Source organism: Sarcophilus harrisii, chromosome 1, assembly GCF_902635505.1.
Source record: "Sarcophilus harrisii chromosome 1, mSarHar1.11, whole genome shotgun sequence".
In the NCBI taxonomy this organism is placed as follows: domain Eukaryota; kingdom Metazoa; phylum Chordata; class Mammalia; order Dasyuromorphia; family Dasyuridae; genus Sarcophilus; species Sarcophilus harrisii.
Genome location: NC_045426.1, coordinates 378,105,855 through 378,131,911, shown reverse-complemented (window position 1 = coordinate 378,131,911; position 26,057 = coordinate 378,105,855).

Here is a 26,057-nt window from a genome sequence, read left to right as displayed (position 1 = left end):
ATTTTGTAACTCTTTTCATATAGTTCCCGAGTTTTTCTTGGAAAGTAGATTCCTAAGTATTTTATATTGCTTACAGTTGTTTTATATGGAATTTCTCTATCTCTTGCTACTGGGCTTTGTTGCACATATAAAGAAAAGCTGGTGATTTATGTGGATATATCTTATATCCTGAAACTTTGCTAAAGTTGTTATTGTTCAAAGTAATTCTTAATTGATGTTTTAGGGTTCTCCAGGTATATCATTATGTCATGTGTAAATAGTGATAGTTTATTTATACATATACATATATATATAGTATTTTATATAACAATTATATATTATATAAATATAATAATAAAATAATAGTTTATATATATGTATACACACAGAGAGTCTTTAATTTCTCATTGCTTATTCTAAGTCCTTTGATTTCTTTTTTTTCTCTTAATGATAAAACTAACATTTCTAGTACTATATTAAATAATAGTGGTGATAATGGACATTCTTACTTCACCTTTGTGTATTGGAAAAGTTTTTAGCTTATCCCCATTATAGATACCACTTATCATTTTAAGGAAAACTTCCTATATTCCTATTTACTCCAGTATTTTTAATAAGAAAGGGTGCTACATTTTGTCAAAACTCTTTTTAGCATCTATTGAGATAATCATATGGTTTCTGTTGGTTTCAATATTGATATTATCAGTGTACATTAAATACTTTTGCTTTTCTGCATTTGACTGTGAAGTTTTTATACTCTAATGCATGTCAATTTTTTAAAAGATTCCAGATATAGCTGAGAAAAAAATTCCTTTCCATTCCCATTCAGTTTTCCTGAGTTCTATTATATCTAATTTTTCTAAGAGCTTTTCATCTTATATTTTGTCATTTATTATATGGTTATATTTTTCTCATTCTGAGAGGGGAATATTGAGTTCTCCTACACTATAGCTTTACTCTCTTACGTTCTCCTGCAATTCATTTAATTTATCCATTAAGAATATGGATATATTGTCATATGTTTGGTGTTGATGTTAATTTATTGTTAGTATGCCTTTTGACAAGATGTAATTTCTCTGCTTATCCCTTTTAATTGTAACTATTTTTTTCTTTTGTATGAGATTATGATTGCTACCCCTGATTTTCTTTTAACTTCAGCTGAAGCATTATAGATTCTACTTTATTTTAACTTTGTGTGTCTTTATTTCAAGTGTGTTTCTTATAAAGAACTTGTTATTGGATTTTGGTTTCTAATCTATTCTGTTCTGTGCTTCTGTTTTTCATTAAATTTACTTATTGTAAATGTAAATACAAAGTATGAAAAGAAAAAACACTGCCATGTGCACAACAGAACAAAACTGGGAATTCAAAATATAAAACAGCACATTTCCAATCCAAGAAATCTTATATGATGAATATAACACATTGTTATCAAGGCTATTAATCTTTACTTCCTTGTAAATTTTCTTTTCTTTTCTTCTGTGCAGTTTTTACTTTACTCCCTTCCCCCAGACTATGATTAAGCACATATATATCTGTATCTAATCTATGAACACACATACACACATATATATGCTCATACACATATATGTATACATATATACATATAAACACATTTGCACTATATATATGTGTGCATGTATATATATATGCATATATATATATACAGACTAAATGTATAGACATATATACATAGACATACACACATATACCTTTATATAGATATCTATAAACATAGACACACATACATAATATATGCATACACATCTATGTAAGACTGTTTATTTGTTCTCTGTTTCTTCTTTCATATGTTCAACTCTTTCTATATTTTCTAAGTCCACTAGCTCAGCATTTCCTACACCATAACAATATTCCAACCTTGTATTCTCTAGTTAAAATAACTAATAAAATAACATTATTGATTGATTTGGTTTACATATAGCATAGTTTCCCTATTTTTCTTCTTGATTAAATTTAATTTATCTTTAACTTTGTTTGAGATATTTATTCCATTCCTATTAATATATACCCCTTATCCTATTCCCTCACCCTTTTACTTCTTTATAAATTTTAAATACTTTTATTCCTTTCTAAATGCATGTTTTTCTCTCTCTCACCTAGAATTGTTATAAGGTGAGAATTGTTATAAGATGAAATCTAAAAATCCCTCTCTTTTCATCTCCTCCCTCCCTATCCCCTTACTATCTTATTTCTTTAGAAAACTTCCTTACCATTTTAGTTCTGTATGTGTTCTTCCCTCTTTAATTCATTTCCAATGATTGTAGAGTTCCAGAACCGGTACCAGCTCTCCTCCCCCTCTAGTTCCTCTGTCAGTTCTTCTCATCCCTTGTTTGTAAAAAATTATTGCTCTTTTTACTTTTTCTATATATATATATATATATATATATATATATATATATATATATATATATTTACTTTTTTATATCACATTATACTCACTGATACCCCAATTTTTCTTTTGAACTACCAATTACTAGAGCAAATGGTTAATAGTTCTACAAATAAAAGCAAACAGTTTGTCCTTGTTGATTCCTTTGTAATTAGTCTTTGATGTTTACTTTATACTTATTTTGGGTCTTGTTTGATAAATTTTCTGTTAAGTTCAAGACTTTTTGTTTAAAATTCCTTAAAGTCTGTCAATTCATTGAATATCCATTTTTTTCATTTAAATTTATGTTCAACTTTGTTGGGTATGATATTTTCAAACACAACCCCAATTCCTTTTCTCTTCAATATATAGTGTTCCAAGGCCTGTGGTCTTTAAGTATAGTTGCTGCTAGTTCTTCAGTCATTTTAATTGTGGCTAAACTCTGAATTTTTTTTCCTTCTTGTTATTAATATTTTCTCTTTGAACTTGGGGCTTCAGAATTTGTCTTTGGTATTCTTGTAGATTTTTTTAAAAATAGAATTGCTTTCAGTGGTGATTGATAGTTTTTTTTTTTTTTCTCTTTCTACTTTCCCCTCTTGTTCTAATACTTCAGGACAATTATCTTTCATTATTTCTCTTTTATTGCATCAAAGCTTTCAGGTAGTCTTATTATTCTTATATTTTCTCATCTTGATGTATTCTTTAGATCAATTTTTTTTGAGATGCTTCACATTCTCTTTTATTCTTTATATTTTCTTTACTATTTCTTGGTCTCTTTTAACTTTGTTGGTTTCCCTTGCCCAGTTATAATTTCCAAGTAGGCATTCTTTTACCTTAAAATTCTGGATCTCTTGCTGAATGAAGTGAGCAGAATCAGGAAAACACAGTCTACAACAATAGCAAGATTGTGTGATGATCAACTATGATAGACTCATTTCTCAGCATTCCATGATCCAAGGCAATTACAGTAAACTTTGAATGGAAAATGCCATCCACATCCAGAGAAAAAAACTATGGAAACTAAACATGGATTGAAGAATCCTGTTTTCAACTTTTTTTCCTTCTGTGTTTTTTTTTTCCTTTCTCATGCTTTTTTCTTTTTGTTCTTTTCTTCTCTGCCAACATGACTCATATGGAAATATATTAAAAAATGAATGTATAGGTAAGATCTAAATTTTATCCCTGGCCTCAGGTCCTCCTTCAGAGCTCAAAAAAAAAAAAAATAGAATAGAAACAAAGAACTGCCTCCTTGTATAAGTGCTCCTAGTCAGCATTGTCCCCAACCCCATGCTTTTGCACTCATTAAGCAGGTATGTGGTGGTTCCTCCTTTTTCAAGCCTGTATCTGGGGAAACAGTTGGACCTGGTATCCTTTATCAGGAGAAGTTCTTTCATTCTTCCCCCATTCAGATGCTGGACTCCTCAAACTATTGGACATATATGTGAAAATTTTTGAGGCAGAAAAGCTAATTTGGTAAAGTTTAAGTTTACTCAGGCCAAGCCTTCATCCTGGGATCTTCCTTCAGATTTTCACAGGTTGTCCTAAGAGGACCATTGTATTACCTCAACTTTTGTTAATTTTTATTGCTCTACATTTGTCCTGAGGTGTCATGTTTGTCGTTTTATGGGAGAAATCTAGAAATCTTGTATTTTCTGAATTACTCTGCAGAATTTTCTCTGCTTCTCTTTCATGTATGAGTTCATCTCATTCACATTTACATTATTGCTAACTGCATTTTTCTCCAACTTATTTTCTTCTTTTTCTCCTTTTCTCCTGTCCTTTAAAAGTCTATTTTGCTTGTTATCCCTACATTCTTTTATCTGTCCTAAATTTTTGTTGTCCCCTCTTTCTTTTATCCTCTTCCCCTCCTACTATCCTGTTGTGCAAAGTAGATTTTTATTTCCAATTCAGTATGTATGTATATTTTCATCTCTTTGATCCAATTCTAATAAAAATGAGATTCAAGCCACTGACCCCAACCCACTATTTCTCTTTGTAAGGTAAAAGCTTTTTCTTTCATTCCTCTTTTATATGAGATAATTCTTCCCATTCTTCCTCTTTCTTCCTTCTTCCAGGGCATCCATTCTTATTATCTATTATTTTGCTCCAACTGAACATAATTGATTTATCCTTCTTTCTTTGTAGAATCCTTCTAACTGCCTCATAAATGATAAAGTTCTTAGAAACCACATCTGTCATTTTTCTATATAGAAAGGTAAACAATTTAACCTTATTGAGCCCTTTATGATGTCTCTTTCATGATTACCTTTTTATATATTTTTTTGAGTTTTGCATTTGAAAATCAGATTTTGTTTTTTAGCTCTGGTCTTCTCATTAGGAATTCTTAAAAATCCTCTATTTCATTAAATATCTGGTTTCTTTTCTCTTAAAATATTATCCTCAGATTTTCTGCACAGGATATTTTTGTTTGTAATCTTAACTCTTTTGCTTTCTGGAATATCATATTCCAAGTTTACTGTTCCTTTAACAAGGCAGCTTCTAAATGTTTTGTGATTCTAATTATAGCTTCATAGCATTTGAATGCTTTCTTCCTGAATGTTTGAAGTATTTTATTTTTGATTTGATAGTGCTAGGATTTTACTATAATGTTCTTAGGAGTTTTCATTGAGATCTCTCTCAGGCTGTGATCAGTAGCTTTCTAATTTCTGTGTTGCCTTCTGGTTCTAGAATATCAGGACAGTTTTCCTTTATAATTTATTGTAATGTGGTGTCAAGGATATTTCTTTGATCATGTTTTTTAGTCAGTTTATTAATTTTAAAATTATCTCTCCTTGGTCATCTATTTTCCAGGTCATTTTTTTCTATTGAAATATTTCATATCTTCTTTTATTTTGTTCATTCTTTTTTGAATTTGTTTCATTTTTTCTTGTTATCCTGTCAAATTATTAGTTTCTACTTTCCCAGTTCTAATTTTTCAGGAATTCTTTGCTTCAAAAGGTTTTAAAATCTTTTTTTCCCCTTTTGGCCAATTCTATATTTAAAGATGTTAATGTTTGTGCCTCCTTTTCAAGCTGTTAATTATCCTTTCTTAATTTCCTTCTTTTGCCCTAAGGTCTTTACCCAATTTTTTCTCCACATTTGACTTTGAGAATAATTTTTAGTTCTTTCAGGGATTCTTGTTTCTAATTCATTCATACATATATATACATTCACATGTAGTATGTAGTATTCCTTCAAAGATATAATACACACACACATAGACTCATTGCTTGTAGTTATTTTGACTTCATTTTCTTTTTCTGAGTTTGTATCTTTTATTTATTTATTTATTAAACAATTATGACTTTTTATTGACAGAGCCCATGCCTGGGTAATTTTTTTACAACATTATCCCTTGCACTCACTTCTGTTCCGATTTTTCCCCTCCCTCCCTCCCCCAGATGGCAAGCAGTCCTATACATGTTAAATATGTCACAGTATATCCTAGATACAGTATATGTGTGCAGAACCGAACAGTTCTCTTGTTGCACAGGAAGAATTGAATTCAGAAGGTAAAAATAACCCGGGAAGAAAAATAAAAATGCAAACAGTTAGTATTAATTTCCCAGTGTTCTTTCTTTGGGTGTAGCTGCTTCCGTCCATCCTTGATCAATTGAAACTGAGTTAGATCTTCTCTTTTTCGAAGAAATCCACTTCCATCACAATAATCCTCATACATTGTAGTTGTTGAAGTATATAATGATCTCCTGGTTCTGCTCATTTCACTTCGCATCAGTTCATGTAAGTCTCTCCAAGCCTCTCTGTATTCCTCCTGCTGGTCATTTCTTACAGAACAATAATATTCCATAACATTCATATACCACAATTTACCCAATCATTCTTCAATTGATGAGCATTCATTCATTTTCCAGTTTCTAGCCACTACAAACAAGGCTGCCACAAACATTTTGTGAGTTTGTATTTTAATCTTCTCTGTAAATACACTTAATTTTTATGACCAAATTCTTTGTTGCTATTGTTATTTCTCAATTTTCCACTTAAGAGAAAATTGAGCTCTTTTTCTTTGGGAAGATTCAGTGTTGTCTTAAAATTAAGGTTGTTCTTGCTCTGCTATTTTCAGAGCTCATTGTTTCAGAGCTGGAAGTTGTGGCTGCTTCTGGGTATATTTGGGGTTTGTTATGGAAAAAGGAATGTTTACTGCTGTCCTGGTCTACACCCTTGTCCTTACTCAATAAGGAACCTTGTTCCCTTGCAATTGGTAAAAATGCTGTTTGTAATGATCTTTGATTTTTTTAGAACTGGAAGTGATGCTGTGTCTAAGGTCTGTGATCCCTTGTAACCAAAGAAAAACTCAGGGTTTCTGTTCTCTCATATCCAAAAGCACTTTCTGTTCTCAGACTATGATCCAGAAGTGGGTATAGGTAATAAAGTTGCCAAAGAATATTTGTTGCTGCATCCAGAGCTAGCACAGGAGATCCCTATAATCTCTTCTGACCATTTACCAGGTCCCCTTACCATCTCTTGCTTGAGAGCTCCCCAAGCTGCTACTGCTTCTGTTGCTATGATTTAATCATAGCATTGATGTTTCACTATTATAGGCTTTAGGCCAGCCTCCATCCTCATCAATCTCTCTATCCAAATGCCTCAGTTGCCTTAGACTAGAAAGATGTCACTATGATCTTTTGTTGTCTCTGCCACTTCAGAATTCTAGTTGAAGCATTATTTTAAGTCGTTTGGAAGAGAATGTTAGGAGAGTTCAATTGAATGTTTTCTCTTTTCTGCCATCTTTTTCCACCCACAGAAGTTTTTTTTTCCCTATTTAGCCTGTTACAAAAGATGTTTTTCTTTTTACTCACAAATATTAATGATACTCCTTGCTTCTAGTATGGCATGTGCATTTTTTTACCCTTCATTCAATCTCACTCCTTAGTCTCTACCCATTTCCTCAGAAGGTGGCTGAGTCATAATGGAGAACATGACAGAAGAACATTCAGGTTTTTTTCCTGTGATCCTTTTATATTGCTATGTGGCCAGCCCATCTTTTTCTTTATAATAAATTTCTCTGAATGAATGAATAAAAACATTTATTAAGTTCTTATTATGTGTCAAGCATGGTATTAAGTGAGGATGATACGAATACAAAAACAAAGTCAGCCCTTCCCTTAAAGAGCATAAGTTCTAAAAAGAAGAGACAAAATAAATGGAAATGGGGGGCTAGAAAGATATAGAAATGAGAAATATGTGGAAAGCAATTGAAAATTCAGATCCTTGGTGGAGTTGATCCAATCACAATTCCAGGGTAGCAATCAGGGACAGGGAAGAAGTTTTATACCATTTGAGGAGGCAACAAGTGAAGCCTTCAGAAAATATGAAAACAGGTGAAGCAGTCACTGCATATATCACTGAAACTTTAGGGTGAAAGTTAGAAATATGAAACAACTATAATCTCCAGTCTATGGTCTTTGGTTTGTGTGACATGGTGACTGATTTTAAGATAGGAAATATATACTTAAGTGAAATGTTAACTATCTGAAATAGTGAATGTAATGCATAGCTAATTCTACATCAACTCTTCAGAGTGTCACGTTTCTTACATAATTGCATCCTGCTTATATCTATCACATGATTCTCCATTTGTTTCTGTTTAAACTTAATTTTAAATTTCTTGGACATGGTAGTGTCCATACAGCTACATAGACATATCACCAATGCAAATTTGATATTAGATAGATGTGTCATCATTTATTGGAAAAGTTTGGGAGTTTTTTTTTTTTTTTTGGATGATTTTTTTTCTTTTTTTTTTTTATTTAATAGCCTTTTATTTACAGGATATAAACATGGGTAACTTTACAGCATTAACAATTGCCAAACCCTCTTGTTCAATTTTCCTCTTACCCCCCACCCTCCCTAGATGGCAGGATGACCAGTAGATGTTAAATATATTAAAATATAAATTAGATACACAATAAGTATACTACAAAACGTTATTTTGCTGTAGAAAAAGAATCAGACTCTGAAATATTGTACAATTAGCTTGTGAAGAAATCAAAAATGCAGGTGTGCATAAATATAGGTTAGGAATTCAATGGGTTTTAGTCATCTCCCAGAGTTCTTTTTCTGGGCATAGCTAGTTCAGTTCATTACTGCTCCATTAGAAATGATTTGGTTGATCTCATTGCTGAGGATGGCTGATCCATCAGAACTGGTCATCATATAGTATTGTTGTTGAAGTATATAATGATCTCCTGGTCCTGCTCATTTCCTCAGCATCCAGTTCATTAAAGTTCTCCAGGCCTTTCTGAAATTATCCTGTTGGTCATTTCTTACAGAACAAGTAATATTCCATAATTTTCATTACCACAATTTATTCAACCATTCTCCAACTGATGGACATCCATTCAGTTTCCAGTTTTACCACTACAAAGGGCTGCCACAAACATTCGTGCACATACAGGTCCCTTTCTTATAATCTTTGGGATATAATCCAGTATAACATACTTGATCAAGGGTATGCACAGTTTGATAACTTTTTGAGCATAGTTCCAAATCTTTCCAAAATGGTTGGATTCGTTCACAACTCCACCAACAATGCATCAATGTCCCAGTTTTCCTGCATCCCCTCAACAATCATCATTATTTTTCCTGTCATCTTAGAATCACAGGTGTATGGTATTATCTTAGAGTTGTCTTAATTTGCATTTCTCTGATTAATAATGACTTGGGCATCTTTTCATATGACTGAAATAGTTTCAATTTCTTCATCTAGAATTGTCTGTTCATATCCTTGACCATTTTCAATTGGAGAATGGCTGATTTTTTATAAATTAGAGTTAATTCTCTATATATTTTGGAAATGAGGCCTTTATCAGAACCTTTGCGTAAAAATTTTTTCCCAGTTTATTACTTCCCTTCTAATCTTGTCTGCATTAGTTTTGTTTGTACAAAACTTTTCAGTTTAGCATAATCGAATTTTCTATTTTGTGATCAGTAATTGATCTCCTAGTTCAGCTTTGGTCATAAAGACCTTCCCCTTCCACAGGTCTGAGAGGTAAACTATCCTGTGTTCCTCTAATTTATTAATAATTTCATTCTTTATGCCTACGTCATGAACCAATTTTGACCTCATCTTGGTGTACGGCGTTAAGTATGGATCAATGCCTAGTTTCTGCCATATTAGTTTCCAATTTTCCCAGCAATTTTTATCAAACAGTAAGTTCTTATCCCAAAAGCTGGGATCTTTGGGTTTGTCAAAGACTAGGTTGCTATATTTGTTGACTGTTTTATCCCTTGAACCTAATCTAAGTTTGGGAGTTTTTAAAGAAGTTTTGTATCATCCTGAAGGCAATTGTGTAATATTGGGCATTTATGGCTTATTTATACTCCTTGTCCATGATACATATATTGAAAAATAACTTCCAGAGATTTTCCATCTGATTACATATTCATCTTGGCTACACATTCTTCAGTCACTTTGTTTTCCTTATGTAATGGTTAGGCTTTGATCTTTTGAATGGTAATGGGTCATTTTTTTCTTCTGGAGTCAATTCAATCTTCAGGAACTTGTTGTAAACAACTCAATGTTATCTGTAGTCAAGAGCCTCCAGAGGATGTAACTATAAATAGGGGCTACTACTTCAACCTGAATTCTTCTAGGATCTCTTCTATCAGAATTGAAGAAGGGACCCCGAAACTCAAAAATCTCCTTCAACTGTACCTCAGGATCCCACCCAAGGGAAACAAGACAAACAGTTTCATTCTGTTATCTAGGTGGGGTTGGTTCTAGTCCTTAGGAAAAGAATTCGGACTCTATTCAATTAAAGAAACTCATTCAATTGAAATTCCAGCTCAAGCTGAAACCCAGCTTGTAGATGAGCCAGCTTGAGACTCCACCCACGAGCCTCCTTCAGCTTGTAGCCAAAGCTCCTATTATAAAAGAGCAGATCTAAAATCCTCTCTTTGCAGAGGTTCTAAACATTCCATGCTATGCCTAGGGAACCTCTACTTACTGGAATAATATTCTCTTTCAGTGTAACCCTCTCTTTACCTTCACCTATTTCCCTAACGAAACTTTATGCCTCTCTGTGAGTATTTCTAACCTTACTTTCCAATCCCCATAATAAACCTCTTTTATCAATCTAGGTTTTTGGGTCTGTAAATTCCTTTACAGAGAATCTCTGCACCACCAGAGGGGGTTCCCCAAAACTCCCTACCCTTTTGTCGAATCCCAAGGGGGTGCAGGGGAGCCAAACCTCTCCATTTGGTTCCCTGAACCCTGAACTTGCCACTAGACCCTATCATTTAACTCCCTGAGCACCAGAGACCCTAATTTCATTTTGGTTCCCTAAATCTAGACCTTATCATTTGGTTCCTTACTAAAGGGAACCCCAAAATCTAAACCTAATCATATTTTTGGTTTCCATACTGGGAGCCCCCAAAACTAGACTTCACTTCATCAGAATAACACATACCTTGGTGAGCATTCACTTTTGTGTTTTATTTCTTTCCTGATATTTATGATCAGATGTTGAAAATTATCTGTTATTTTATCTTTCAAGGAATCTGAAATATTTTGATGTGTTTATGTGAGAGACATTTTGATGGGAAAAAGACATAAAGATACTGTTTTACTCCATAAAATTAAGTGCTTTTAACATTATCAAGAAATAATGAACACAATGGAATCTTATATTCTTCATGTCTTTCAGTCAATAGTGTGATAATAAAGATGTGATCTACTATAGGATACAGATTATGAAAATTTTTCTTTTTTTTTTATTTAATAGCCTTTTATTTACAGGTTATATGCATGGGTAACTTTACAGCATTAACAATTGCCAAACCTCTTGTTCCAATTTTTCACCTCTCACCCCCCACTCCCTCCCCCAGATGGCAGGATGACCAGTAGATGTTAAATATATTAAAATATAAATTAGATACACAATAAGTATACATGACCAAACCGTTATTTTGCTGTACAAAAAGAATCAGACTCTGAAATATTGTACAATTAGCTTGTGAAGGAAATCAAAAATGCAGGTGGGCATAAATATAGGGATTGGGAATTCAATGTAATGGTTTTTAGTCATCACCCAGAGTTCTTTCTCTGGGCGTAGCTGGTTCAGTTCATTACCGCTTAATTGGAAATGATTTGGTTGATCTCATTGCTGAGGATGGCCAGGTCCATCAGAACTGGTCATCATATAGTATTGTTGTTGAAGTATATAATGATCTCCTGGTCCTGCTCAGTTCACTCAGCATCAGTTCATGTAAGTCTCTCCAGGCCTTTCTGAAATCATCCTGCCCAACTAATTTCAATACTGAAGATGCTTTCAAGGGTATTATTTTCATAAAATTTTATGTAGATGAGGAGGTAGGCATGGAGTTCAATAGTCATTGATATATTTATGAATGCATTTTTCAGTATTTATATTGTCTAAACTTATTTTCCTCCCCAGTTAGATGTCCCAGTGGATAAAGTACTAAGCCTGGATTTAGAAAGATTTGAGTTCAAGTGCATCAGACACTGACTAGATGGTGACCCCAGGTAATTCACTTAATCTTGGTCTGACATAGTTTGTTCATTGGCAAAAAAAAAAAAAAAAAAAAAAAAAAAAAAAAGAGGGCAAATAATAGTACATACAAACTGGGCTATTGTGTGGATCAGATAAAATATTTTGTAAAGTGCTTTGCAAACATTCAAGCATTGCATAAAAGATAGCTATTGAATAAATCCTAGAAATTTTGGTGTCTTTTCCTCCTTTAAGTATCTTGTGAATTGATTTTTCAATACTTTCACATTTATGTCACTTATTAGGATACTTGAATTAATCTATTTGTTTTTCCCATTTTGTTATCTTTTCTGTCATTTCTACTTCCTCTATAAGCATATTTTGCACTATGATGTTAGAGTCTAAATATAGTGGTTCTACCAGATTTGATGGTGAAAACAATCTGTTATAAAAGAAAACAAAAACTCTGCAAATCTTTTCCATTTTTCTGGTGTTTATTTCCTTATATTTTAATTCTTAACTGTCCCTGGGATGACTGATTATTTGGCACATCTCAGCAAGCTTTCTATTAACTTATGTTATACTTTAATGTTTCTCTGTTTTATAAAGAAGGACTATTTATAATCTTCCATCATCCTTCTCTATCAGGTTATAAACAAATTATATCCTAAACTGGTATTGCCTTTGGCTACTATTTTTCTCTGATTAAGATGTATGTTAAATGTTTGATTACTTACATGCTTCTTAGGCTCTTTTGGTCTCCTTGTTTTGCTGCACTGCTTAAATTTCTTATGAAATTAATGTAGTCTATGATTATGTCCTTTCTTCAGTTCCTTAACCATTTAAACAATTTTCAGTCACTTGTTTTAATTCTCATTTTTATTTTTTCATTTAGTTTTGTGCCAATATAATCATTGTCTTTACAAGTTCGAAACTTTTTGTATCGCCTATAAATCTTTGCCTCTTTCGTTCATTTTTTTCTGGTCCATATTGGAAAATACGGTTCTTTCCATCTTTAACTATTCCCACATTTCATTGAAGTCTTTCAAGTATCAAAGTTATTTGATGGTATATGAATTGCCTAGAGAAAAAAAAATAAGAAGTTCATACTTTCTTCTCTCTGTCCCCCAGAAAAGTCATCCAAACAATTATTAAATATTTATTGACCACCTATTATGTAGTAGGCACTTTGCCAGACAATGGGAATGAAATCATTTCTGAGTTCTCTGTCCCCATTCTCAGGAGCTATATGTTTAGAGTTTTCATTCTAAGGTTTTTATCAGCAAAGAAAAAGATAAATCTGTTGAAGACAAAACACATTCAATATTATTCTTTCCAAGATTGAATCAATGTTTTTCTCTGGATTATTTGTTTAGTATTATCTATACCAGTTTCCTCTTATATAATTTGAGTGTGAGTAATCTAAAACTGACCATTCTCAATGCTTTATGCCTTAAAAAGCATTTATAACATAATACAGATTCATATTTGGCTAATATAGATAAGTAAATACAGGATAATTTAAAGAGAAAGGGAACAGTAATAACTGGGGTATAAGGAAATGAAGCAAAATATGGTGCCTGAGCTAAGAAAGGTACCTGTAAGTTAAGGATAAGGAGTGAATTTGCAGAGACAGCAGAGAGATGCATTCATAAGAACACAGGCAAACAGACATATGTGAAGAGACAAGAGTATAGAATGTAGATTTCAGACAATTTCAGTTTTCCCTTTTTTCTCTTTTTCTGTCTCTATCTCTGTCCCTCTTTCTGTCTCTCTTTGTGCCTCTCTGTCTCTCTGTCTTTATCTCTCTATGTCTCTGTTTCTCTGTCTGTCTGTCTGTCTGTCTTTCCTTTTCCTCTTGTAGCATTCATAGAAATAATACGAAATAAATCTACAAAGGCAGGTGGGAGCCAAACTTTGGGAGGCTTTAAGTGACAATCTGAGAAGTTTGTATTATATCACAGAGGCAAAAAGGAATCCATATAATATTTTTGATTAGAGACAAGCTGAAACATTTAGCCTCTCAGAGTCTCAGTTCTATATCCCAATCTACTGAGATAAGGTATGAACCAATGATGGTTCATGAACTAATATATGGAACTGTGGTGAAAAGCCTATGACTACCAATGAAGTATTATATAAAATGAAGAGCTAACTTAAAGAGCTTCCTTAGGTTTAGTAGGGGAGTAGGAATGGTGAAATTCTGAGCCCAATTAGAAAGATTTAGCAACCCAAGAGCAACCACAGGAATTTCAGAACAAAACACTGAGGCTGATATCACCTGTTTTTCCCACTTACTCTGAGACTGAAGGAAAAGTTATACTTTTCTACCAACTTGCTTTCTGGGACCCCATTACCATTACCCCATTACCATTCTAATGCATTGGCCCCATAATATTATCTCTTGTTTTATTACCCAATTTTTCCCCAGTAACCTGGAATTTTCCTCAACCACAAAGAAATCAATAGTTAATTAGAAATAGACATAAATGTAAATTAAGGCAGAGAACTAACACATTGTCTAAAAGTTAGAGATTTTCCTATTGGGAGCTCAGAACAATTGTTATTATACTTTTAAAGCCCCAAAGTAGCTAAAACACCAAAGTTAGGAACCATATTAATATGAAGGTCTATTATATTATCCCCAGAATTAAAATTATCTAATTATAAAAAATAGAGTTTCAGTATTGGTGCCTATGAGAAATGGATGATGATACACTTGTACTTTACAAATATGTCATAAGTTTTGATTTCCTGCAAGAATCTACCTCAGTATTTTCATGAAGACAACTTTCTCCAAGATCATAAATCAACAAATATTTATTAAGTGCCTGTAAGATATCAGGTACTGTCCTAAGTAGTAGAAATAGAGACAAAAGTTTAGTGGTCTCTACACTCAATGAGCTTACATTCTAAAGGGAGAGATAGTATGTTGATGTATAAATTTAAAATGAATAAGTAACAGTTTTGGAGTTGGGATTAGAGAAGTTTAGGAGAGGTTGTCATCAAAGGCTTTATGTAGCAAGTTGTTCTTGGACTGAATTTTGGGGAAAAAACTAGGAATTCCAAAGAGGCAAAGGTGAGGAGAAAATGCATTTCATTTTGGGGAACAGCCAATGTAAAGACAGAGAAAAGATATGAAGTGTTGTGTATGAGAAACAGCTACTAGGCCATTTTGGCTGGACCATATAAGGAGCATATAAGCAAAGGGAATTAATGTGTAAGAATAGTGTTTTTGGGGAGCACTGGCACTGCAATCAGGAGGCCCTGAGTTCAAATCTGGCCTCAGATACTTAATACTTCCTAGTTATATGAACCCCAATTGCTTAACCATCTCCCCCCAAAATTGTTTCATTATTTTAGTTATGTATGACTCTTTGGGACCCTTTTGGAATGGCAAAAATATGACAAAAAAATGGAGTAGTTTGTCATTTCTTCCTCCAACTCATTTCATGGTACCACTTAGCATGGTAAGAATAATAGAATAATAGAAAGGTAGAAAGAGGACATTTGTATTAGAGTCTAGTGGTAGCAAGAAGTAGTCAGTGTTATAGTCAAAACTTCACTTAATGAAAGATATCATTTTGATGGATTGAAGTGGGAGACACTTAAAGCAGGAAGAATAAATTGGAGATTTTTTTTCCAGGGTTGGGGCAAGAAATGACAATGACCAGAACTCAAATGGTCACTTTGTGAATTGACATGTAGGGATATATTTGAGAGATATTGTAGACAAGAAACAAGAAGACTTAGTAAACGATTGAATATTTAAGATATATAAGAATGAGAAATCAAAGATGATTTCAACATTGTAAACAGGGGTTACTAGAAGGGTAGTGTTCTTATCAGCATTAGGAGAATTCAGTAGAGGGGCAGGTTTTGAAGGAAAGATAAAGATTTTACATAGTGTAAGTTGAAAATTGGCTCACCTTAGCAGTAGATTACAGATAAGACCTAAAGCAATGTATTTTGTAGGAATCTCTAGGTAATTCTAATACCTATGCACCTTTAGGCCTCTGCTTCTTATATCAAATCTGTTACTTCAGGACCTCTCATATTCATTAGGATGGGAAAAAAAGATATGAAGGGGCAAATAGCTTTTGCCTTAGGCTTGACCCTAACTTTACCATTTGTTGCTATTAGGAAATCACTGACAAAAAGGAATACCCTTCTTTCTTTAAAAACTTATTTGATATTATGCTGTCTAATTACCTGGACTGGACTCATCATCATCCCTAACATCCCAAGTCCAGTAAAGTTGTTGTTGTTGTTCTTTGGGGGACAATCAGGGTTAAATAATTTGCCCCAGGGTCACATTGGTCAACATGTTCATAATAACGATTGTTGTTAATAAGGAGCTTCATCTTCACAATGCTTTCAATACTTTCCCTGTGAAGTAAGTAGTACAAATATTCCTATTTTACAGATAAACTGAAGCACAAAAAAGGCAATGGTTTTGTCTATGGTTACATGTGACAATACTTTGATTCAAATTCTGTGTCTTTTTGTTCTAAGGTAACTCTCTTTCCAATTCACCATGGGCCAATGCCTTTTCACTCCCTATATGATCTGTCCAGCCTTCAGTGACTCCCTGATCTCCTTTCTCTAACCCTCTGTCTTACCTTATCTTTGGAATTCTCTTACTAATTCCACTTGATCACTCCACATCAATTGTCTCTCCATCTACTAGAGAAAGAGACATCTATGAATATTTACTTCCTCTTTATGTATAATGTTTCATTTTTATATTTTTAATCTGAGCAGATATACCTACTAAACATCAGACACAAAAATATTTTGGATCAGCAATAAATTATTGAGTTTCCTGATCCCCAAATTTTCTGCATTAGGATGAAGTGAAGGACTTTGGACATTACTGAGTAAGATTAATCTGTTTTTAATAGGCAGGATTTGAAGACTCCATTGCCACATCCTGGAAAGTTTATTTTTAATGTAATGCCTGGAGAATGTATCTTCTGAAAATAGAGGCTGGAGAGGTGCAATTTTTCTTTGCTTTTGGGTAAAAAAAAAAAAAAGCATCCATTTTAATAGAGCCTGACACTGTTAACAGCCAAAGTAAACTGCCTTCACTCTGATTATGTGCACTCTGGACAATTTTCTCACAGGAAGAACTTTATGGAGGAAAAAAAAAAAGGAGTAAAGATGCTTTATGTTGACTTTCACTGTGATTGCATTACTTCCCGTAGGGTCTCAGCTCCCAACTGCCCATCACAACAGATTGGGCTACTGTGACAGGCATGAAGTTAGAGTGGTAAGAGAAACACAGCATCCGCTGACTCATTGTGACTTAACAGAGTTTGCTTCTAGGCATTATCTGACTTCATTTACTATCCCTAATATTTCCTTACTAAAAATTCAGCAACAAGGAAGAAGACACCCTGCATGTTCTCATATAGTAGGTTTTCTCTCCTTAAACATTTATTGAGTGAAGAAATGAATGAATAACCAGTATCTTCTTTTTTTCTGTCTTGTATTATATAAAGGGCAGTGGAAAGGTACACAGTGAACATGAACAGATTGTGTTGTGTAACCAATGAGGAATTTCAAAGAAGAATAGGAATAAAGGATAGGATCAAGGAATTATATAAAACAAAAAGAGAAATTAGACTTACAAATTATTTTTTTCTGAACTTAAGAAATAAAAAAAATATTTCTATAACATAATAAAATTGAAAAAAAAAAAAAAAACACTAAGCTTTTTGTGGGCCAGACCAAGGGATGTTTGTTTGTTTTACTTTTTGCTGAGGCTATTGGGGTTAAGTGATTTGCCCAGGGTCACACAGCAGGAAGGGTTAAGTGTCTGAGTCTAGCTTTGAACTCAGGTCCTCCTGACTTCAGAGCTGGTACTCTATCCACTGAGTCACCTAGCTGCCCTAATGACAGGGGATTTTTAGGTTACTCTTCGGATGCCCTAATGATCTTGGGAGAAAGTGAAGAATATCCCCTGCACTTTAAGTGAGGACCCTGCAGTGAACTTTTAGGAAAATATAGACAAGAGTCATGGAAGATTGAAGATTACAATCCATATCACTAGAAGAACTTTCTGATGACTGAAAATGCAGATTGTTTTGAATATCTTATTATATAAAACAATATGGGAAAAGAGCAAAATTTAATTAAATTCAGGAGTCTATTATTATTAACACCTTGTGGGTATGAATTACTACCCCAAAACTTGGGGGTATTAGACAAAAAAGCAAAAAAAAATTCTGCTATTGTAGATTACATTCTTCTGGGGGACTTGATAGGCAAATATAGAAAGAAACACATGACACATTTTGAAGGAGAAAAGAGCACTAACTAACTAAAAGAGCATCCTGGGGGATGAGTGAAGCTTCATGGAGAAAGAAGTAGCTGAGCTGATGCTTGAAGGAAGTTAAAATTTCAAATAGACAGTGATGATGAGGGAGAACATTTCAAATGCTGTTTTCAAACCCTTTACAAATCAAAAGGCAATAAATCAAGATCCATATTTGAAAGGAAAGAAAACAGATTAATATGGCTGGATGTAAAATAAATTTCTAGTATATTAGATAAGATCAAGATTGTAGTCTAAAATATAGTATATATGAATAGGAGTAATGGGAAATGTCTGGAAAGGTAGACCTGAGCCAAATTTTTGGAAAGTCAGGAGTTTGTAGTTGATCTTTTATATAATATATTACTGCTTGGATATTTTTGGCAGAAGTGTGTCATGGTGAGACCTGTCTTTTAAGAAGAGGATTTTGAGAAAGATATTGGAAGGATGGCTTGCAGTGAGGAGATAGTGGAAGCAAGAAGGACCTAATAGGATACTACTTCAATAGTTTCTATGAGAGATGATGAAAGGTTAAACTAGACTTGTAGCTTTGTAGAGAAAAGGAGCATGAATCAAGAGATTTTTTTTATAAGAAGACTCAGTAAAACTTGGCAACTAATAAGGTATGAGGAAGGGGGAAACTCAAAAGTAACTGAGATTGAAAGCCAATACATAGAACCTTCAACAGGAACAGGACAGTTAAGAGGAGGCAGAGATCACATTCCCATTAAACTTGTCTTCTATATACTTCATCTTCTCAGTTATTTCAATTATTTCTTGAGTTGTATGGTTCCTAGTCACCTCCTAATTCTGTTTTTCCTTCTCTGAATTTGCTCCTGCTTGTTAAATGTCCTTCCTAATATATGGCTTGAAGAATAAAACACAGTAAGAATAACTCTAGTCTTACTTGGACAGTTAAGTAGAACTAAAATTTTATTCATTTGATAGAAATGCAGACAGAAAGGGTAAGATAAGAAAAAAGGACAAAGATACGGTAGAGAGACAGAGAGACAGAAAGACAGAGACACAGACAAGAGACAGACAGATAGACAGACAGACAAAGAAAGAGAATGATTAACAGGATAAGCTCCTGGAAGAGAAGGAAAGGGATGTGATCAAGAACATAAGTGAGGAAGGGATTGTGTAAAAAAAAGGGAGCTAATGATCTATGGCCTTGATTTTCTCAGTAAAGAAGGAAATAGTCTGTTGTTCAGGGAGAAAGGAAGAAATAGTGGAGATAGCTTAAAGAAAGAGGATAAAGTATGCAAAAGTTGTTGAAAGGAATGTCAGAGAAAGATAACCTGGGAGAAACAAATTACTATGCTATAATGATGACTATGTTAATATTAGATAATGAACTTAAATTTGTAGCTCCATCAACATTTAGCAGCATGCAAATAGGAGGGAAAATATTTGCCGCTGGATTATGGTTTGGTAAAGTGTGGATAATGGTAGGGTAGGAAGGCAAGGGGTTCTAGGGAAGGAGAGAGTATTTAGTTGAACTGGTTATCTGTAAGGTTATGTTTCTGAAGGGAAGAAAGAGCAGATATGATTTTTTTTTTGTTTTGTTTTTTGCAAGAAACAACAGGGAAGGGTAGACTGTGGATATTGCAGTTTAAAAATAAAGAACGGATTTTAGTGAACTGAGACAGAGGAAGAGGTGAAAGGATGAGAGGGTATGATTTTTCAGAATTCAATGTCATGGAAGTAAAATATTTGTGAGTGATGGTGAGATAGATGGTGAGAATAGATAATCATTCTTGTGTATAGTTGAGATGGAATGAAGATGTAAATCATGGGAATTGAGGAAGTTGATACATTGGGAGTCTGGTTGACCTCTGTATTTGTAGTCAAATGACTTAAGGTTTAAATTTTACCTCTGCTTTATTACCTGCATGACTTTGAATAAGCTATTTGACCTCTTTGAAAGTCAGTTTCCTTATCTGTACAATCAAAGAATTAGACTTGATTATCTCTAAGATATGTTCAAATACTAAAGCTATTATTCTGTGATTGTATGAGAGCACATTGCCAATCCTTAAGGAATTTAGAAGCAAGAAAAAGAGACAAAGAATCAAATGCCAGTGATTATAATGCTCAAGATATTGCAGTCATATAGTTGGATTTAGGAACCATTAAAATTCCATTAGGGACCAGGGTTTAGGGATGACCAGAAAGGGTATGGCTCTCTTCATTTCTTTCTTACACTTACTTTGGTCAGTCCTCAGAACTCAGTAGTAAGGGCAGCTCCTTGAAGCTTGAAGAAGTGCTCCAAGCTGAACCTGGGCACAAGATATAAGGCATAGGAACTAGGCTTGGGATTTGGAGCAGAGTCTAACATAAGACCTAAGACTTAAATCTTCTGTTGTAAAGGCTTGGAAACCAATTTCAGAATAACTGTGATAACAGCACTAGTATTTATATACTGCATTAGAATTATGAAGCTTATCACTTACATTACCACCACCCTATAAAGCAGGAAGTACAAGTATTATCATTGCATTTCTATTTTACAGAACAAGGAAGTGAGACTCCGAGAGATTGCCACTTTACTGGTAAATCTGACTTCTCTCTTGATCCCAGATGTGTTGACTCCTAACCCAAAATTTATTACTTTCCACGTTTTGTTTTTGCAAGCCTATTTTAGGTCTTGGATTTTTTTCTGTGCTTTTTTCTTCCTTAACTTTTTCTCTTCAGATACATATGGCTATATGCAATTATAATCATTTAATCTTCAAGGTTAATTATTGGGTCATTTATTCATTATGCAGTAATTTTGGTTGTAGCAAAATATTTTTTACAAGCATCTGTGGCTATTGATCCACTGTATAACATTACAGGTCAACTCTCAAATATTTGTTCAAATGAACTATCTTATGAAAGGTTAAAAAGAACCAGTTCAACATCAGGACTATTTGTTGGCCTCTCATAGTCCTATATTCTCTCAGTGCTTCAGAATGAACAGGGAAACCAGATAAGCAGGTGAGCGAGAAAGGAGAGAGCCATTGTTCTCTAGAAAATGCTTAATGCTAACATATATACACATATTTATTATTTTAAACAAATTTTCATGAATTTGTTTTAATACACATTGTTTTATGAATCATGTTGGGGAAAAAAAAGCAGAACAAAAGGGAATAACCATGGGAGAGGGGGAAAAAACAGAAAAAAAGAAGTGAACATAGCATGTGTTGACTTGCATTCAGTCTTTATAGTTCCTTTTCTGGATGCAGATGGCATTTTATGGTCAAAGTCTGTTGGGACTGCTTTGGATCACTGAACCATTTCTTTCATAGCTGATCATCACACATTCTTGTGGTTTTTCTATACCACAAATTGCTGGTTCTGCTTGTTTCACTCCGCATCAATTCATGTAAATTTTTCTGAAATCAGCTTGTTCATCATTTGTTTATAGAACAATGATGGAATATCCTTTCATTCATTTACTCTAACTTATTCAGCCATTCCTCAATTGATGGACATCTACTCATTTTTCAGTTCTTTGCCACACACACAAAAAAAGATCTGCTACAAACATTTTTTCACATGTGGATCCTTTTCCTGTGTTTATGATTTCTTTTGGGATACAGATTCTTTTGGCACTGCTGGGTCAAAGGGTATGCACAATTTGATAGCCATTTGAACACAGTTCCAGATTGCTCTCCAGAATCATTGTATCATTTCACAACTCCACCAACAATGCATTACTGTTTCAGATTTTCCCACATTTCCTTCAACATTTGTTATTATCTTTTCCTGTCTTCTTACCCAATCTGAGAGGAATGAGGTGGTACTTTAGAGTTGTTTTAATTTGTTTTTCTCTAATCAATAGTGATTTAAAGCATTTTTTCTTATGACTATAGATGGCTTTAGTTTCATCATCTGAAAATTGTCTCTTCATATTCTTTGACCACTTATCAACTGGGGAATGACTTGTATTTTTATAAGTTTGATACAGTTCTTTATATATTTTAGAAATTAGACCTTTATCAAAAACACTGATTGTAAAATTTTTCTCTGCTTTGTACTTCCCTTTTAATCTTATTTCTGTAGGTTTTGTTTGTGCAAAAACTTTAAAATTTAATATATTTAAATAATTTAATAAATAATAAATAATTTAAAGTAGTTCATTTTACCTTTTATAATGTTCTCTAGTTCTTTGCTCATAAATTTCTCCCTTTTCCAAAGATTTGATAGATAAATTATCCCTTGTTCTCCTAATTTGTTTATGTATCCTTTATGTCCAAATCACGTATCCATTTTGATCTTATTTTGATATGGGATATGAGATGTAGGTCTCTGCCAAGTTTCCAACATATTATTTTCCAGTTTTCCCAGCAATTTTTGTCAAATAGTGAGTTCTTATCCCATAAGTTGGAATTTAGGGATTTATCAAATACTAGATTACTATAGAACTTGATTATTGTGTTATTATATATCTAATCTATAATTCTAAATAGATTAGATATATAAATTTCACTGATACACCACTCTGTTTCTTAGCCATTACCAAATGGATTTGATAACTGCTGCTTTATGAGATAATTTTAGGTCTGGTACTGCTAAGCCACCATCCTTTGTATTTTTTTTCATTAATTCCCTTAAGATTCTTGAACTTTTGTTCTTCCAGATGAGTTTTGTTATTATTTTTTCTAGTTCTATAAAATATTTTTAGCAGTTTAATTGGTATGACACTGAATAAGTAGACCATTTTAGGCAGAATTCACATATGTATTGCCTACTTCTGGGGAAACTGGTTATTTATTATGATGATTAGTCGTGTCTATTGATTCATGTCCCAAGCACATTTGGATTTAAAGAATTTATTTTCTTTTTATTCTCTTTCACATCTTCTATCTGGCTTTTTTTCCTGTTAAAAGACTGCAACTCCATTGTTGCTAATATTATTAGAGTGTAAGCTCTCTGACAGCAGGAAAGCAGTATTCTCCTTAATAGTAGTGCCTTCTCTGTATTAATTGGAAAGTATTAGGAATACTAGGAAGTGTTAGGAATAATAGTAACATGATAAATTCACTTGAATTGCAAAGTTACATTAAATGTTGAGCTATGTCCTTGGCCTTTGAGAAATTACAATGTACCCTACATAGCTGACACAATAACTAAGAGACACACCCTTATAATCTTCTTCCTTATGTTTCTTTACAGTCAGACAGATCTGACAAACTTATTTCTAACATTTATCATGTTCATTACTATGTGGGTGGCTTTATTTTATTTCCTTTACCTATAATGTTTTGTCCTTTACCTACCTATCCAAAAACTTTTGTCTTTCAAGATTCAATTCCAGTCTTGATTCTTCCATGAAGTCTTTCCTTATTTTAGAAATCCGTGATGATTTCTCCTTTTCTGATTCCCAGTAACAGATACATAAATGTAGATATAAACAGACATAGACATGACAACCATATGGAGCAGTGGATAGAAGGTTAGGTCTGGAGTCGGGAAGACAAGGTTCAAATCTGGTGTCAGACAATTACCAGCTGTGTGATCCTGGTCAAGTCAATTATCATTATTTATTTCAAGTTCTTCATGTTTAAAATGAGATGGGGAAGGAAATGGCAAATCAGTGACCCCAAATAGAGTCTCAAAGAGTAAGACGACTGAAGCAATTGAAGAAACAAAAACAACATATAGTACAATTAAATCAGGTCAATCGTTATATTTTGTTTTGTAATTTTCTCTGGGGGCTCTTTGTGCGTGTGTGTGCATGTGTGTGCGTGTGTGCACATGTGCACGCACGTGCGCGTGTGTGTGTGTGTGTGTACCAAGACACAGGATGGTATTACTAAGCTTTGAATCAGGATAATCTGGCAGTCAAATCCTAATACAAACAATTGCTTGTTATGTGACTATGAGCAAGTCCCTTAATCTTTATCAACTTCACTTACTTCATCTGTAAAATGGAGATGATAATAGAGTTTCTGTGAAGATTGAATGCAATTTTTTATATACATATACACAGTATGGCAGTTCTTAAAGTGCAATATAAATTAAATATGTTGTGATGATTATGTCTTTAAACAGACTCTAAGCTTTGCTTACAAACCAGTTCTTAGCATAGTGTTTGCCCTGAATAAGGTTCTCAGTAGATACTTTGAACTTACCTTTATTTAATAGATCTCTCTTGTTTACATTAGTCTACTGGTTCTGGAACAGAAGGGAAAGAGCTTCTTACCACCATCACCACCACCACCACCAAGAAAAATAAATATCCAATGGTATTTTAGAAACACTAATAAAGGTGAAATGTAGCTAATGATACCAGAAATGGAGATCTGCCCTATTGATGCCTCTATATTTTCTCTTTTTATCCTCAAAATGCATGATTTAAGTATGAGATATTGAATAAAAGCATAGGTTTTAGTTAGGTGACTAAAATTTAATCTCATTTGTGTCATTTGTTCAGACTTTTTTTTTTTTCTAGTCATATCCAACTCTTCTTGATTCCAATTCAGGTTTTCTTGACAGAGATATTAGATTAGTTGTTTCCCATTTCCTTCTCCAGATCATTTTACAGATAACATGAGGTAAACTGGATTAAGTGCCTCACTTAGGGTCACACAACATGAGCAAGTGTCTGAGGCCATATTGGTTCCAAACAGGGAAATGAGTCTTCCTGATTCTAAACATGGTACTTGATCTCCATTGTAGGTTTGTTTTATACTCCATTTTCCATCCTCCTTTATCTTTTGCATTTGTACTGTCTAAATCAACCCCTTCAACTCTCCACATAGCCTCTGCCTTTTCACTAAAAGTCCTTTATAACGGGAGGTATAGCCAGGTGATATGGCATGCTCAGTAGGTTTACACATGTGCTGCATAAATTATCTGAATGGGGAAGGTAATGGAATTTTTAGTCATTCATTGTCACGACTAGTTTTATGCTTTTGTGGAAGAATACAAAAGGTATGCAAATATAGCCTTAGTGAAAAGCAGGCTCAAAACCCATCCTGTAATTTCCAGAAGCCAAGTCTCCATTTTTTTTCTTCCTTTTTGGGAAATTGTGATATCTTAAGTGCTCACAGCTAATTTTTCTGACAGTTCAGGATGGGGGTGGTGGTAGATATATCTATCTATCTACTAACTGATTGATCAATTGGAAGGTAGTCAAAACTCTGACTTTTGAAATGGGCACACCCTTTGCAAAGGGGAATGGAATGCACTCAGTGGGAAACTTTAAGCAAACAGTTAACGGCAAAGCCTAAAGGATTTATTTTATATTTCACTGATTCCCCTTTGGTTTTAGCATTACCTCAATTGCCATAGGGAGATGCTCAGTGGGATGCTCAGTGGGAAACTACTTAGGACAATCCTGTGAACTTGGCAGTGATGCACAGAGAGATGAGACAGAAGAAAAAGAGCATAAGAACTCTTAAGTATCTATGACCTAGATTTTTTCAGAATCATTCTATCTTTAACCCTGTCATTAGCACAATAATGAAAGCCACTTTAGCTACAGTGTCTTCTGTATGGTGCCTGTTTTGTTTTGTTTTTTAATTGATACCGTTAACAAAAGGAAGAATTCACTTGGGTAACCATTGTTGTATACAGCCATGGCTGTGGCAGACTATGCTCAGGACCAGACTTTGGCAAAGTCTTGAAATCTAGGGAAGTTTGTCCCCAACTTTTTTGTTCAACCCTTTTCCAATGTGTTATTCTCCCTTTCTGTTTTATATGTCTTTTGCCCCTAGTAGACTCATTCTCTCTTTTTGTTTCTTCCTTCCCCCTGCCTCTCATTTGCCTCTACCTACCACATATAGATCTGGTTTCATCCTTCACACTATGAAACAAGTACATGACAACAGGTTCACCCCCTCTCCCCCAAGGGGAATTTCCAAGTTAATAGACTTTATGTTTTTTTTTTTTTTTTGCTAAAGTT